The sequence below is a fragment of the Phacochoerus africanus genome, chromosome 11 (genome assembly GCF_016906955.1).
Source record: "Phacochoerus africanus isolate WHEZ1 chromosome 11, ROS_Pafr_v1, whole genome shotgun sequence".
Classification (NCBI taxonomy): Eukaryota; Metazoa; Chordata; class Mammalia; order Artiodactyla; family Suidae; genus Phacochoerus; species Phacochoerus africanus.
Window position 1 is genome coordinate 70,305,452 of NC_062554.1, and position 13,094 is coordinate 70,318,545.

A 13,094-nucleotide genomic window follows, 5' to 3' on the forward strand; every position below is an offset into this window, starting at 1 on the left:
AGTAACCTTTTTATGGCAAATTACACTAAGTCAAGAAAATGAAAAGATATTTTTAGCTCTGATTCACTGAATATCTTAACTAGATTTTGGCATAAAAGTTTAAAACATATTATGAGGAGCAATAATGTTGGTCTTTGCTTCTTGAAGTTTCAGGATTCATATTCAAAACATCAACTATATCTGCCAAATATGTCAAGCTCCTGGGAAAGTTATTATCTTGGCAAGTTTGCAAGTGCCTAATGATTGAGAAAAAAATAAAGCAGTTCTTTTTTCAGGATATCTTTAATTTCGTACTTGTGCATGGCAAGGAATTAAGCACGTTTTCTTTGTCCATCAATTGAACAAAGATAATAGCAAAAGAAAAGGAGTGATGATTTGATCTTTAATACATTTTTTTTTCTATGTCAGGTAAGTCAGCAATTTGATTTATGGCTGTAGATCCTGAAAAAAAGAGATACTTTGGACTTTCTGCTCTATTATAACTTTTGGCAATACTCAGAATACAAGGATTCTTTTTTTTTTTTATTACCCTCTCTGTGACCTGAGGTTTTTTTTATTCTTTGCTAATAAAAGAGCTACTTCAAACAAAACTTACAGTTTTTGTGGATCTTTAACAATATGTTTCACTGCTCTTCACTTTCTCATGCTTCAGAGCATCATACCATGTAGGTAAAAAACTTTCATTAAAAAAAATGTTGGCATTATGTTTTTACTTGAGTTTGAGTAAATTTTTGTCCCTTTATATACTACACTGAAATAATTAAAATTGATTAAAAGAACAGATCTTACCTAAAAGTACTTATAATGTACCTAAGCTTCAGGTGTGCTGTGGGAGTAGAAATATAAACTGGCTCTTTCATCATGTATAACAGACATATATTTCACATACTTCACTATTTGCCAGGACTTTGTCTAAAAGCTTTATCATTCTATATTCTTTGTATTCCCACCAGCCAGGAAGATTTAAATGAGCTTTACATTTGTAGTATAAATTTACTTTTCTTTTCTTTTCTTTTCTTTTCTTTTTTTTTTGTCTTTGGTCTTTTTAGGGCTGCACCCACAGCATATGGAGGTTCCCAGGCTAGGGGTCTAATTGGAGCTACAGCTGCCAGCCTACACCACAGCCACAGCCACGGCAATGTCAGATCCAAGCCACATCTGGGACCTACACCACAGCTTATGGCAACGCCGGATCCTTAACCCACTGATTGAGGCCAGGGATTGAATCCACAACCTCATGGTTCCTAGTCGGATTCGTTGCTGCACCATGATGGGAACTCTATTTTTTTTTTTAATTTATTTTTCAAACTATTTCACCAGTTCAGGAGATTGTGATTTGTTTCTATTTTGGAGACTGTAGCCCATAACTGTTGCTCCATAAATTATTCAGATATAGACATTTATTTCTCCAAGGAAGATATACAGATGGCCAACAAGCACACAAAAAAATACTCAACATCATTGTTTATTAGAGAAATGCAAATCAAAACTACCATGAGATACCACCTCACACCAGTCAGAATGGCCATCATTAATAAGTCCACAAATAACAAATACTGAGGGAGTGTGGAGAAAAGGGAACCCTCCTGCACTGTTGGTGGGAATGTAAGCTGGTACAACCACTATGGAGATCAGTATGGAGGTACCTTAGAAATCTATACATAGAACTACCATATGACCCAGCAATCCCACTCTTGGGCATATATCCAGACAAAGCTTTCCTTTAAAAAGACACATGCACCCACATGTTCACTGCAGCTCTATTCACAGTAGTCAAGACATGGAAACAACCCAAATGTCCATTGACAGATGATTGGATTCGGAAGATGTGGTATATATACACGATGGACTACTACGCAGCCATAAAAAAACCGAAATAATGCCATTTGCAGCAACATGGATGGAACTAGAGACTCTCATCCTGAGTGAAGTGAGTCAGAAAGACAAAGACAAATACCATATGTTATCACTTATATCTGGAATCTAATATAGGGCACAAAGGAACCTTTCCACAGAAAAGAACATCATGGACTTGGAGAACAGACTTATAGTTACCAAGGGGTAGGAGAAGAGAGTGGGATGGATGGGAGCTTGAGGTTAACAGATGCAGACTCTGGCCTTTGGAATGGATTAGCAATTAGATCTTGCTGTGTAGCATTGGAACTATGGTCACTTATGATGGAGCATGATAATATGAGGAAAAAGGATGTATATATGTATGTGTGACTGGGTCACCATGCTGTTCAGCAGAAAATTGACAGAACACTGTAAACCAGCTATAATGGAAAAAGATAAAAATCAGTATATTAAAAAAATGTTTAAGAACTCTAAAGTATTTTGCATTGTAAAATCGTAAAAACATGGCCTCTAATACATGCTACTGTATTTCCTTGGGAAAAAGAAAAAACATCTAAAGTTGTTGCTACTTGGTCAAATGATATGAACAGAGCTCACATGTTTCATTGAAGGTAAGAGTGAGAGTATTATTGCTTTGATTGTCATTCTTATTTCCCCCATAGGCAACTGTAGCTCCTGAATAATGAATACTGTTTATCCATCTTTGTACATATTACAATACTTTACCCATTATGAGTTTGAAAATGTATTTTAAGTATCAGTTGGTATGCCAAAAAAGGATGACAAAGCTAACAAGTTGTAATTGTTTAATATGTTCCTTGTGATTATGTGTTCCAGAATTACTGTTTTTATAATTAACAGTAATGTGTACCTGAAGCTGATTCCAGTGTAATTCATAGACTCTTCTGAAACACACATCTGGTAGGATCGGTTCCCTTTGTGGATGTTACTCTTACCCCTTAGGACTTGGTAGGGGTAAAAAAAGGCTCCTCTGTTCTGTTGTAGCCAGAAAAAGTTACTCTGGGATAACTTCTCTGTCTTCTCACTCTCTCTTCCTTTCTCTATTCTCTCTCTCCTCTTTTCCACTTTTGTTCTTGGTTTCCAACCTTTTCACTCATGTTGCTTTTATCCCATAATTTCACCATCTCTCATGTTTCCAGTAGGGAAGCTCCAGAAGGTGTTTTCACAGTTAAGATATCCCTAGCCTATTCAGTTCCTTTTCTTTTTCCATCTTGTACTTTGACTCCAAAAAAGTTTTACATGGCCCACTTTGTTAACCCCCTTTTTTTTTTCTTCAAATTCTTGAGGATGTTGGATGATCAGAGCATTCCAATCTTTGTACCCATTGCGTCTTTATTTTTCCTTTTTAACTTGGCTTCACTATGGCATGAAAATCTTTTTAAAGTGGCTATTCGACTCTATTAAAATTTATTACATGGTTTAGGCTTATGAATGTTGTGCCCAAGGGCATATAAACCATACTGAGAAGCTCTTTCCTTCACTGTTTCAAGAGAGCACATTTTATACATTCTTTAGTTACAGGAACAACATTTAGTTCCGTAGAACTACGATGCTCTCCTAGAAAATTTCTCCCAATTTTTGGGAACTTCCCAAATCGGTACTTTAAATTCATTTAATCTAAAAAAGAGCTATCATTTAAACCTCCTAGAAGTGTTATAAACAAGTGAGAGAGTCATAGATATTGGATATAGATATGTGTTTGGTTTGTAAATCATCCCCAACAATATTAGTGAAACTCCTTCAGACGCTTGAACTACTGGAAAATAAATGCTGGCATTCTTTTTATTGGAGAAAAATCACTCAGGACAGTCTTACTGCCTGGGTAGAGCTATACAGTTTTTCTACCCATGATGTCTACCCAGAAGCCAAGTGGTAAGGCTCTTGTTTTAATGGAAAAGATCTTTCAGGATGCTGGTTTTACATGATGGGAGTGTGGTTGGAAATGCTTCTTGTTCCAGTCACCAGCCCCAGGCTGCCCATGCATTTTGAATTCAGAAATGACAGCTGAAATCAATTAGGCAGAATTATGGGATAACTAAGTCCATAGATGTTTATTATGACCAAAAAAGGAGAAAAACACATTATATGATTTTAAAAAAATGACTAATAAGGAATAAGCTGGGAGTATGATTACTATGGGAAGATTTTTATGTAGTATAAACTACTGTGTGTGTTAACTAGCCTTGCCCTCCCCAGGAAGTATGTGTGTGGTTTGCTAGTACAATTTCAAACATTTTATAAGTGACAAACATTTTATAAGTGACATAAAAGCAGGTGCAAATAAAATAACCCAGAAACAGGCTTTGTAATACTCAAAATAAGTCTTTGCAGGAACAATAGAATATTTGAAAATATTCCATTTGAGAAGATACTTTTGGGTGATTGGCAGATCATATTTTCTCTATTGTTATAGCATATTCGGTGACACAACTTAAGGCACAATAATCTAACTGTAGTTAGAATTTCTACTTCAGAGGAAAGATATAGCACTTTTGTACTTGTTCATGAATGTCTTGTTTCTGTCATTAAAGATAAGCTATTTCAATGCATTTGCAAAAAGCCTAAATAACATCTGGTGAAATACTTACCAAGTTTTGTTTTTTTTACCCACTGTTTTAAAAGTGGGTCATTTTGATATATAGGGGTACGAACATTATCTAAAGCATTTTGAATGGCTGTGATTTTAAAAAAATTGATTAAAGTTTCTTTTCATTTTTTTCTCATTAATGAATAGTGCTCATGTCTTGGAACTCACAACATTAAAATTTTTTAAAATTATGACTTCAGAATAAATAGATGAGTGCTGTAAAGCTTGGAAATGGAAAAAATGCAATTTTTAAAGTCAGCTTAAACCTGTGGACTTCATATAAGAGCAGTTTGAAATTAACTGCTCAGTAATTTGATATATTAATTTTTACAGCAGTGTAAGCTGATTAAAACAGAGATTATAGCTACAGGAAAATGGCATTGATTGCTGTAGAAGAAAGGAGGGTTCAACTTCTATAAGTTTTCTTCAGTTGCCTCTAGCAGCAGCTATTCCCCAGTGAATCACAGGACTTTAATGAGCTGCAGGTGAAATAGATTAAAAACTAAAATGATAATGAGGGCTACAAAAATTGGTCACTATCCTTCAAGTGTGGTTTTGGTTAGAATGCCTGTGTTGTGTCCCAGACATGGGACAATGGTAATAAAGATGACATTAGCCAATAGAAGTAGAGGAAGCATCACAGGTAAGCATCTGCCACACCTGCTACCTTGGGTACATGGACGATTACAATAATTGCCATTCATTTTGGGACCCCATGCGGTACCACTGGCGAGTGGAAATAATTGCTCTTGTGTTTTATTCATTTGCAAATTTCTTGAAAAGCTCTCTCGCCAGTCAGAATACTGTTTAAAAGTTTTTTGTGTTTTGTTTTTTGTTTTTTATAGTGGGTCACTTATCCACTGTAAGGAAGAGATTGGAGTGTGTAATCACTCATATGGGTTGGGGACCAGGAAGCTTCTTAAACAATCAAAATCAGTCCAGAAAAGGAGGGCTCTGTATTTTTAGGCTTCCAATTTGCACATGTTATGAACTAGTTCTTCATATATCCCATTTTTTTTTAATCAAATGTTTTCAGTTAATTTTGTTTTCTCTCATAAGTCAAGTTTTCTTTCTTGGTATTTAAACATAAAATACGCCTGTTCCTTAGGAAGAAAGTAATTCAGAATTAGTTTTATTATCCTCTGGAATCTTTCCATATTCTTACTCTTGATGAGAAGCAGTTTTTTAATGTTATAAAAATCACACCAATCCTGAATATAATGACTCTCTTCGAGCTGTCAAAATGAAAAACTAAATGAAAAGAAGTAAAGAATGGGGAGGCTGTATGTAACATAACTTCAAAGTGAGGATTTCTGTTGGTTATCCCCATGGAAAGACCTCTTTATTTTTCAGTCTAGATGCTAAAAATAGGGCTGGGCTATTTTCAGAGTCATATTTTGGCAGTGCTTCTGAAAAATATCAAAATTAGTTGACATATTTTAGACACCGTGCTTAACATAGGAGAGTGGTGGTGGTGGGGAAATGAGTGTTCTCGGGAATGGGCTCCCTGCCCATTCCTGCTAAATGAGAAAAGTCCACTCAGCCAGTGCTAATACAAAGGCAAAATTTCTCTGAGGAATTTAGTATCTCTTGAGTAAGAGGTATGATCATTTTAAGAGTCAAAAATTGGTAAACCCCAATTTGTGGGTAACGTATTGATTAAAAAGAAACAAACAGATACTAAACGATGAAGCCTTAACAGTTGACTTTTATTTGTTTCTGCCCCCAATTATGGGTAAATTTTCTTCCTTTTAATTTTTAAATTTTTTTATTATGGTTGATTTACAATGTTCTGTCAATTTCTGCTGTACAGCAGAGTGACCCAGTTATACATATAGGTAAATATATTCTTTTTCTCACTTTACCCTCCATCATGTTCCATTGCAAATGATTATACATAGTTTCCTGTGCTATACAGCAGGACCTCATTGCTTATCCACTCCAAATGGGTAAAACTTTCAAGTCCAAGAGCCTGTCTCACTCTGTGGTCTTCAGATAGCCCCCCCCCTTTTTTAAAAATGATAAATTCATCTTTATCAGGATCATTTTTTGTTTGGATCTTTTTTTATTTTATTATTTTATTTTATTTTATTTTATTTTATTTTTGTCTTTTTGCCATTTCTTGGGCCGCTCCCGAGGCATATGGAGGTTCCCAGGCTAGGGGTCGAATTGGAGCTATAGCTGCCAGCTTACGCCAGAGCCACAGCAACGCGGGATCTGAGCCGCGTCTGCAACCTACATCACAGCTCACGCCAGATCGTTAACCCGCTGAGCAAGGGCAGGGATTGAACCCGCCACCTTGTGGTTCCTAGTCGGATTCGTTAACCACTCCTGGATCTTTTTTAAAAATAAATTTTATTGGAGTGTAGGTGATCTAGAGTGTTGTGTTAGTTTCAGGTGTACAGCAAAGTGAATCAGCCATGCATATACATATATGTCCATTCTTTTTCAGATTCTTTCCCCACATAGGTCATCACAGAGTATTGAATAGATTTCCCTGAGCTATATAGTAGATCCTTGTTACCTATTGATTTTGTTTATGGTAGTGTGTATATTGCTAATCCCAAACTCCCATTCCATCCCTCCCCCCAGTGTTTCCCCTTTGGTAACTATAAGTTTGGTATTGAAATCTTTGAGTCTGTTTCTGTTTTGTGAATAAATTCTTTTGTATCATTTTTATTAGATTCCGCATATTAGTGATCTCATATGATATTTGTCTTTCTCTGACTTACTTCACACTATCATAACTTCTGGGTCCATCCATGTTGTTGCAAATGGCATTATTTCATTCTTTTTTATGACCGAATAGTATTCCATCACATATATGCATCATATCTACTTTATCCAATCCTCAGAGAGGATTTTTACCAGTGGCTTTCAGTGGGGTGCTATTGTTTCTTTCTCCTCACCCAAAGTCAGTTTCAAAAAAGAGCGAGGGGTGGAGAGTAGGAAATATGAAAAGGTAAATATCATAGTCCAACTTGTTTCTCATCTTTTTCTTTGGCTGGATTCTTTTTCCTGACACTCTCTTTCAAGAGCTGTTCTCCACTCAGGGCTGTTTTGAAATTGTCATCATATTTTATCATTTATCTTTGTAGTTTTATTTCATGTTTTTCTCTTTAAGTCTCATGGCTGTGTTCTGTTAGCCATGCAGTTCTTAGGTGTACATATGATTGAAATTAACTGAGACTCTGCTCTGTGAAAGTGCTTATGAGTAAAATGTCTTTTCAACTTTTTTGTGATTTTTTTTTTTTCCTGGCCATGCCCGTGGCCTGGGGCACTGCAGTGATAATGCTGGATTCTTAACCTGCTGTGCCACAGAACTCTTTGTGGTCTTTCTATATTCTACCTTTTTACAAAGAAAGATCTCTCCTGCCTTCTAAATCAACCTAGCCACAGAGTAATGAAATCAATATGGAGAAAATCAAATGGTAAATATGGCCCCTTTACAGAGAACATTTATTATGTTCAGGGTGTTATGATTTCAGATATATTCCTCAAATTCCTTCCCCTTGAAACACTCCTGCACCTATGTAAATACTCAAGTAAATGCTACTTGATAGGAAATCAACAGTGAGGAAGGAGGAACTTTATTTTGAAATAAATATGTGAGAGTATGGGGATTGAACCTTTACAGCCCTTCTCTGCTCTCACTCCTCTGCTTGGTCCGCAAATCTAGCCAGACTTGATAGCTTCATTTTAAACCACCCACTCCCTGGAAGATTGATGAAGTGCTCTTAGGCATTCAGGTATAAATCTGTCAGACACAAGCACTTCTAAAGACATTACTCTGAAGAACAGCAGCAGTGATAGAGTAAGAAGAAGGTGTAGGAAGATGAGGTGAGGCATAATGTAGTGAGGGAAAGAAGAGATGTTAGCCAAGAGCCAAGACAGAGATGGAGGGAGATGGAGGATTGTGTTTGATCTGTAGTCACCAGGCACTTAGTCTAAAGATACTCCTATGAAGTAGTAGAACAAGAAATAGCCATAGATCAAGCCAGATGGATCTGAGATTATTTGCTTCTCTTAAGTGGATAATGATCTGTGCCATCAAGCACATGTTTAGATCTGTTTAGAACTTTTCTATGTAGGATGACTTTAAAAAATGGAATAACAAGTATCTCCCAGCCTTATTGTTTAGTTCTGTGTTTCTGGATCAGTGCAGATCATAAGAGTCACATCATACGATGAGTGAAACTAAGGAGAGAAGTTTAAAAAAAAGATATGTAAAGAAAATTTTGGAGTTCCCATCCTGGCTCAGTGGTTAACAAATGCGACTAGGAACCAAGAGCACTGCTGTGAGCTGTGGTGTAGGTAGAAGACACAGCTTGGATCCCTCATCGCTGTGGCTCTGGCGTAGGTCAGTGGCTACGGCTCCGATTCGACCCCTAGCATGGGAACCTCCATATGCCATGGGAGTGGCCTAAGAAATGGCAGAAAGAAAAAAAAAATTTTTTTTAAGTACATCTAATGATGTTTCAGGCATACTACTGTGTATTAAAAAAGAGAGTGGGAAAAGAAACAGTTTTTAAATCAGGTAGAACAGAAGTTTGCCAGGGTACAAAATGAGACCTTGTACTACCTCTTGTCTCTTCCTCCATTTGGTATTTTCCAGATTCTTGCCCCTAATCACCCAGAGCAGACTGAAGTTAAGGGTGTATTTGCTAGAAATACCCTCAGGGGTTCTGTTTAGAGAGCTGTGGAGTATGACTGAGACTGTCTGGGCATGTAGACAGGAAGAACACACATGTAGAATGAAGTTTTACCTCTAAGAGTTCCAGTTTTCTGATGTATTTATCATTCCATTTTTAAGTGCAGTCTTCCCAATATCCCTTCCTACTCTAAACACACCACAGAAAATTATAACCATCATTGTCACCACCACCCACAGCATCCACTACCTGCTGAGTAGTGTTGTAAAACCATTATGGATATTTATTCGTTGATTTCCACAATTTCTATAGGAAATGGATGTACTAGGTTATTCTCATTACATAGATGAAGACTCCAGAGTTCCCATAGTTGCTTAGTGGAAATGAATCTGACCAGCATCCATGAGGACTCAGGTTTGATTTCTGGCCTTGCTCAGTGGGTTAAGGATCCAGCATTGCCATGAGCTGTGGTGTAGGTCTCAGACATAGCTTGGATCTGGCATTGCTGTGGCTGTGGTGTAGGCCAGCAGCAACAGCTCTGATTTGATCCCTAGCCTGGGAACCTCTATATGCTGAAGGTGCAGCCCTAAACAAAAAGACACACACACCAAAGATGAAGATACTGATACATAGAGATTATGTAACCTACTGGTGACAGCCATGGATGTATCCACACATGCATTTTTATGCTTTACAGCTAAGGAAATATGAATCTTAAAATTTAAAACCTTTGGAAAAAATCTTTATTAAATTTCCCAAGATCTCACTCCTGGAGAAGCCTCCTTCCTGCTGAAAGTCATGTTGTAATATTGTTGATCATGGATGCTTGCTCAGAAGCTGCAGTGTGTACCACAAGGATCAGGAACTTCCCTCATGGTGTCTGATATGCTTCCTTCCTCATAGTTTTTTTTTTTTTTTTTTCCTTTTAAACAAAAACTTTGAATATTTTATTCTCGGAAAAAAATTACAGTATTTCACAAGTATGTAAAAATCCACGTAATGTAAATCCCTGGGAAAGCAGAAATTTTGTCTTATTTATTTATCTGCACTCATCACCTAATAAGTGTACCTCAAGTATGTAATACAGTGAATGTTGTGTACCCATCCCCATTCCACTTCTTTAAGCATATGTAGCATGAGTTTACTGGGCACAAAATTATACGTGCTTCTTCTTCTTTTTTTTTTTTTTTGTCTTTTTGTGTTTTTCTAGGGCCGCATGTGGAGGTTCCCAGGCTAGGGGTCGAATCAGAGCTGTAGCCTCTGGCCTGTGCCAGAGCCACGGCAATGCAGGATCCGAGCCGCGTCTGCGACCTACACCACAGCTCACGGCAGCTCCGGATCCTTAACCCACTGAGCAAGGGCAGGGATCGAACCCACAACCTTATGGGTTCCTAGTTGGATTCGTTAACCACTGGGCCAGGATGGGAACTTCTCCGAATTAAACATGCTTTTTAACTGTGTTACTCATGTCCTTTGTGGCTTCTTCTTTTTGTGTGTGTCTCTTTAGGGCCACACCCACAGCATATGGAGGTTCCCAGGCTAGGGCTCAAATCAGAGCTACAGCTGCTGGCCTACACCACACCCACACCAATGCAGGATCCAAGCCGCATCTGTGACCTACACCCAAAGCTCATGGCAGTGCTAGATCCTTAATGAGGCAAGGGATTGAACCTACCTCCTCATAGATGCTGGCTGGATTTGTTTCTGCTGAGCCACCATGGGAATTACTGTAGCTTCTTTTTATTTTATTTTTAACTATTTTTATCTTTAAAATTTATGTATTTATTGTCATTCTTTTCATTGATTTTTGAGAGAAGTGAGCTAAATTTTCAAGTTTTCCTGAAATTTTTCAGTTTCTTCTATTTTTATTAACATTTACTTTATATTGAGGTGCCATGTTGCATAAATGTTTAATACAGTTTCCTTGAATCCTATTATGTCAAATATTTACATAGTATGCTGATTTTTTGCTTTTTTATTGATATGTACCCATATAAATACCATGATATATATAATATAAATGTATAATGTGTAATATGATGTTTCTTTATTTTCAGGTTTTCTGTTATTTTTTCTTACCATTTAGTTTATATCTTAGAATGTGAGTTTGATTTTGTTTTGTAAACTGAAAATTTACATTTTTAATAGGAATTTTAACATTTGTGATTAGAGGTACTTTCTTTTACCATTTTATGTGTTGAGCGTGAAGCAATGAGCAGATTATAGTTCTTCCTCTCATGGCTCTTATTGTATGGAGGCAGTAGCTTGATTAATGCCTTATTTTTGCGTGTCATGTTATAAAGTATACTTTCTCATGTACTATTTTATATGTTCTTTAAGAATCTCTAAGGAAGATGTTAGCCTTTTCATTAAAAGGACAGAGATGTTAATTGTATTGGAATTTCAGAATGCCTGTTTGGGGTCCAGAACTCATTCCTCAATTCATTAAATGTGTGAAATAAAACTTTATATAATCTTGAAAAACTCCATGAAACTCATAATTATATTTTAGGGTAGTTTTTAATGAGCTATACTATATATAAGATTTTAACTGTTTCTACCTGTATTTATTTAGTTCTTCTCTGTCATTGGCTGGACCAAATATATCCAATCACTTGTATTGGAACATGATGGAAGATATTATGAGAAAAAGAATGTATATATATTCTGGCTGACTTCGCTGTACAGCAGAAATTGATAGAAAATTGCAAATCAACTACAGGGATTAAAAATTAATAAACACATCTGTTAAACCACAACAACAAAAAGTAATCTCCAAATCAAATATAGTTTGTCTTCATGGAGTTTAACTGTCATCTGGAAGCTAAAAACCTTGGGCGTGGTCCAAGATAAAGGCAATATTGTCTCAGAATGTATCTAAGAGCACTTCTGTTTCTTTCCCTTTGCTCTTACATTGACTAACCTTTTTCATTCTCTGTTCAGATCTTAGAGGTAACATTTTACAGAGACCTTTCTGGAATCTTTTTTTTTAGGGCTGCACCTGTGGCATATGGAAATTCCAGGCTAGGGGTCCAATTGGAGCTACAGCTTCCGGCCTGCGCCACAGCCACAGCAATACCAGATCCGAGCCACGTCTGTGACCTACACCACAGCTCATGGCAACACTGGATCCTTAATCCACTGAGCAAGGCCAGGGAGCGAGCCTGAGCCCTCATGGATGCTAATTATATTTGTTTCCACTGAGCCACAACCGGAACTCCTGATTAAATGTTTCAGTGTTACAAATCTTATAGTATCCTCCAGTAAGATTAGAAAAATTTATGTAGCAACTCTACATGTTTTTTTTTCAGAGTTTTATGTAGTTTACAATATAAACAGAAAATTCATTAAGATGAAGAAATACAATTGTGTTTAAATTGAGTTTGGAATATTTGAATAGCAGCATAAGTTGCTGTCTAGAGATATTCCTTATAAGTCATACCTGGGTGTATTTGTCTCTATTTTTAATGTTGAAAATATTTGTATTGATTTATAAAGTAAATCTTTATATGCAGTTTTAGGAATTAAATATTTTCTAAAATATATTCAGGAGTTCTGAGAATCTGAAAGTTATTTTCTAATAAATGCATTTATGAAAAATTTAAATAAATCCAATGATTAATTTTACTAGAATGGTATGTTTATAGTGTTTTCATCTCATGTAAACTAATCATAACTTTCATTTACCCTTGGGAAATAGAAGATAATTGAAATTGTAATTGGATTGGTTAATTGTGTGTGTGTGTACGCGCATGCACATGCTCATGAAAGCACTTTCTTTTTTTTTAAGTTAAGGTTTATATATTTAGGTAAGTTATTTTTTCAGTTGAGATATGTATTTAATGAGGAGAAAATTAGGCATTTAATAAATTGTGGATATGAAATCCTCGTAATAGATATGTTTAACATAAGACAGAGGCTAGAGGTAAAAATAATAATTCCATTGTGGTTCAAATGGGGGATAGAGGAGCATGCCA

General features: G+C 36.3%; 1 protein-coding gene across 2 annotated transcripts in view; it reads left to right on the forward strand.

Moving 5' to 3' along the window:
• Nucleotides 1–13,094, forward strand: part of CDK14 (cyclin dependent kinase 14) — a 619,947-nt gene that overhangs the window by 285,167 nt on the left and 321,686 nt on the right. The window lies entirely within an intron of this gene.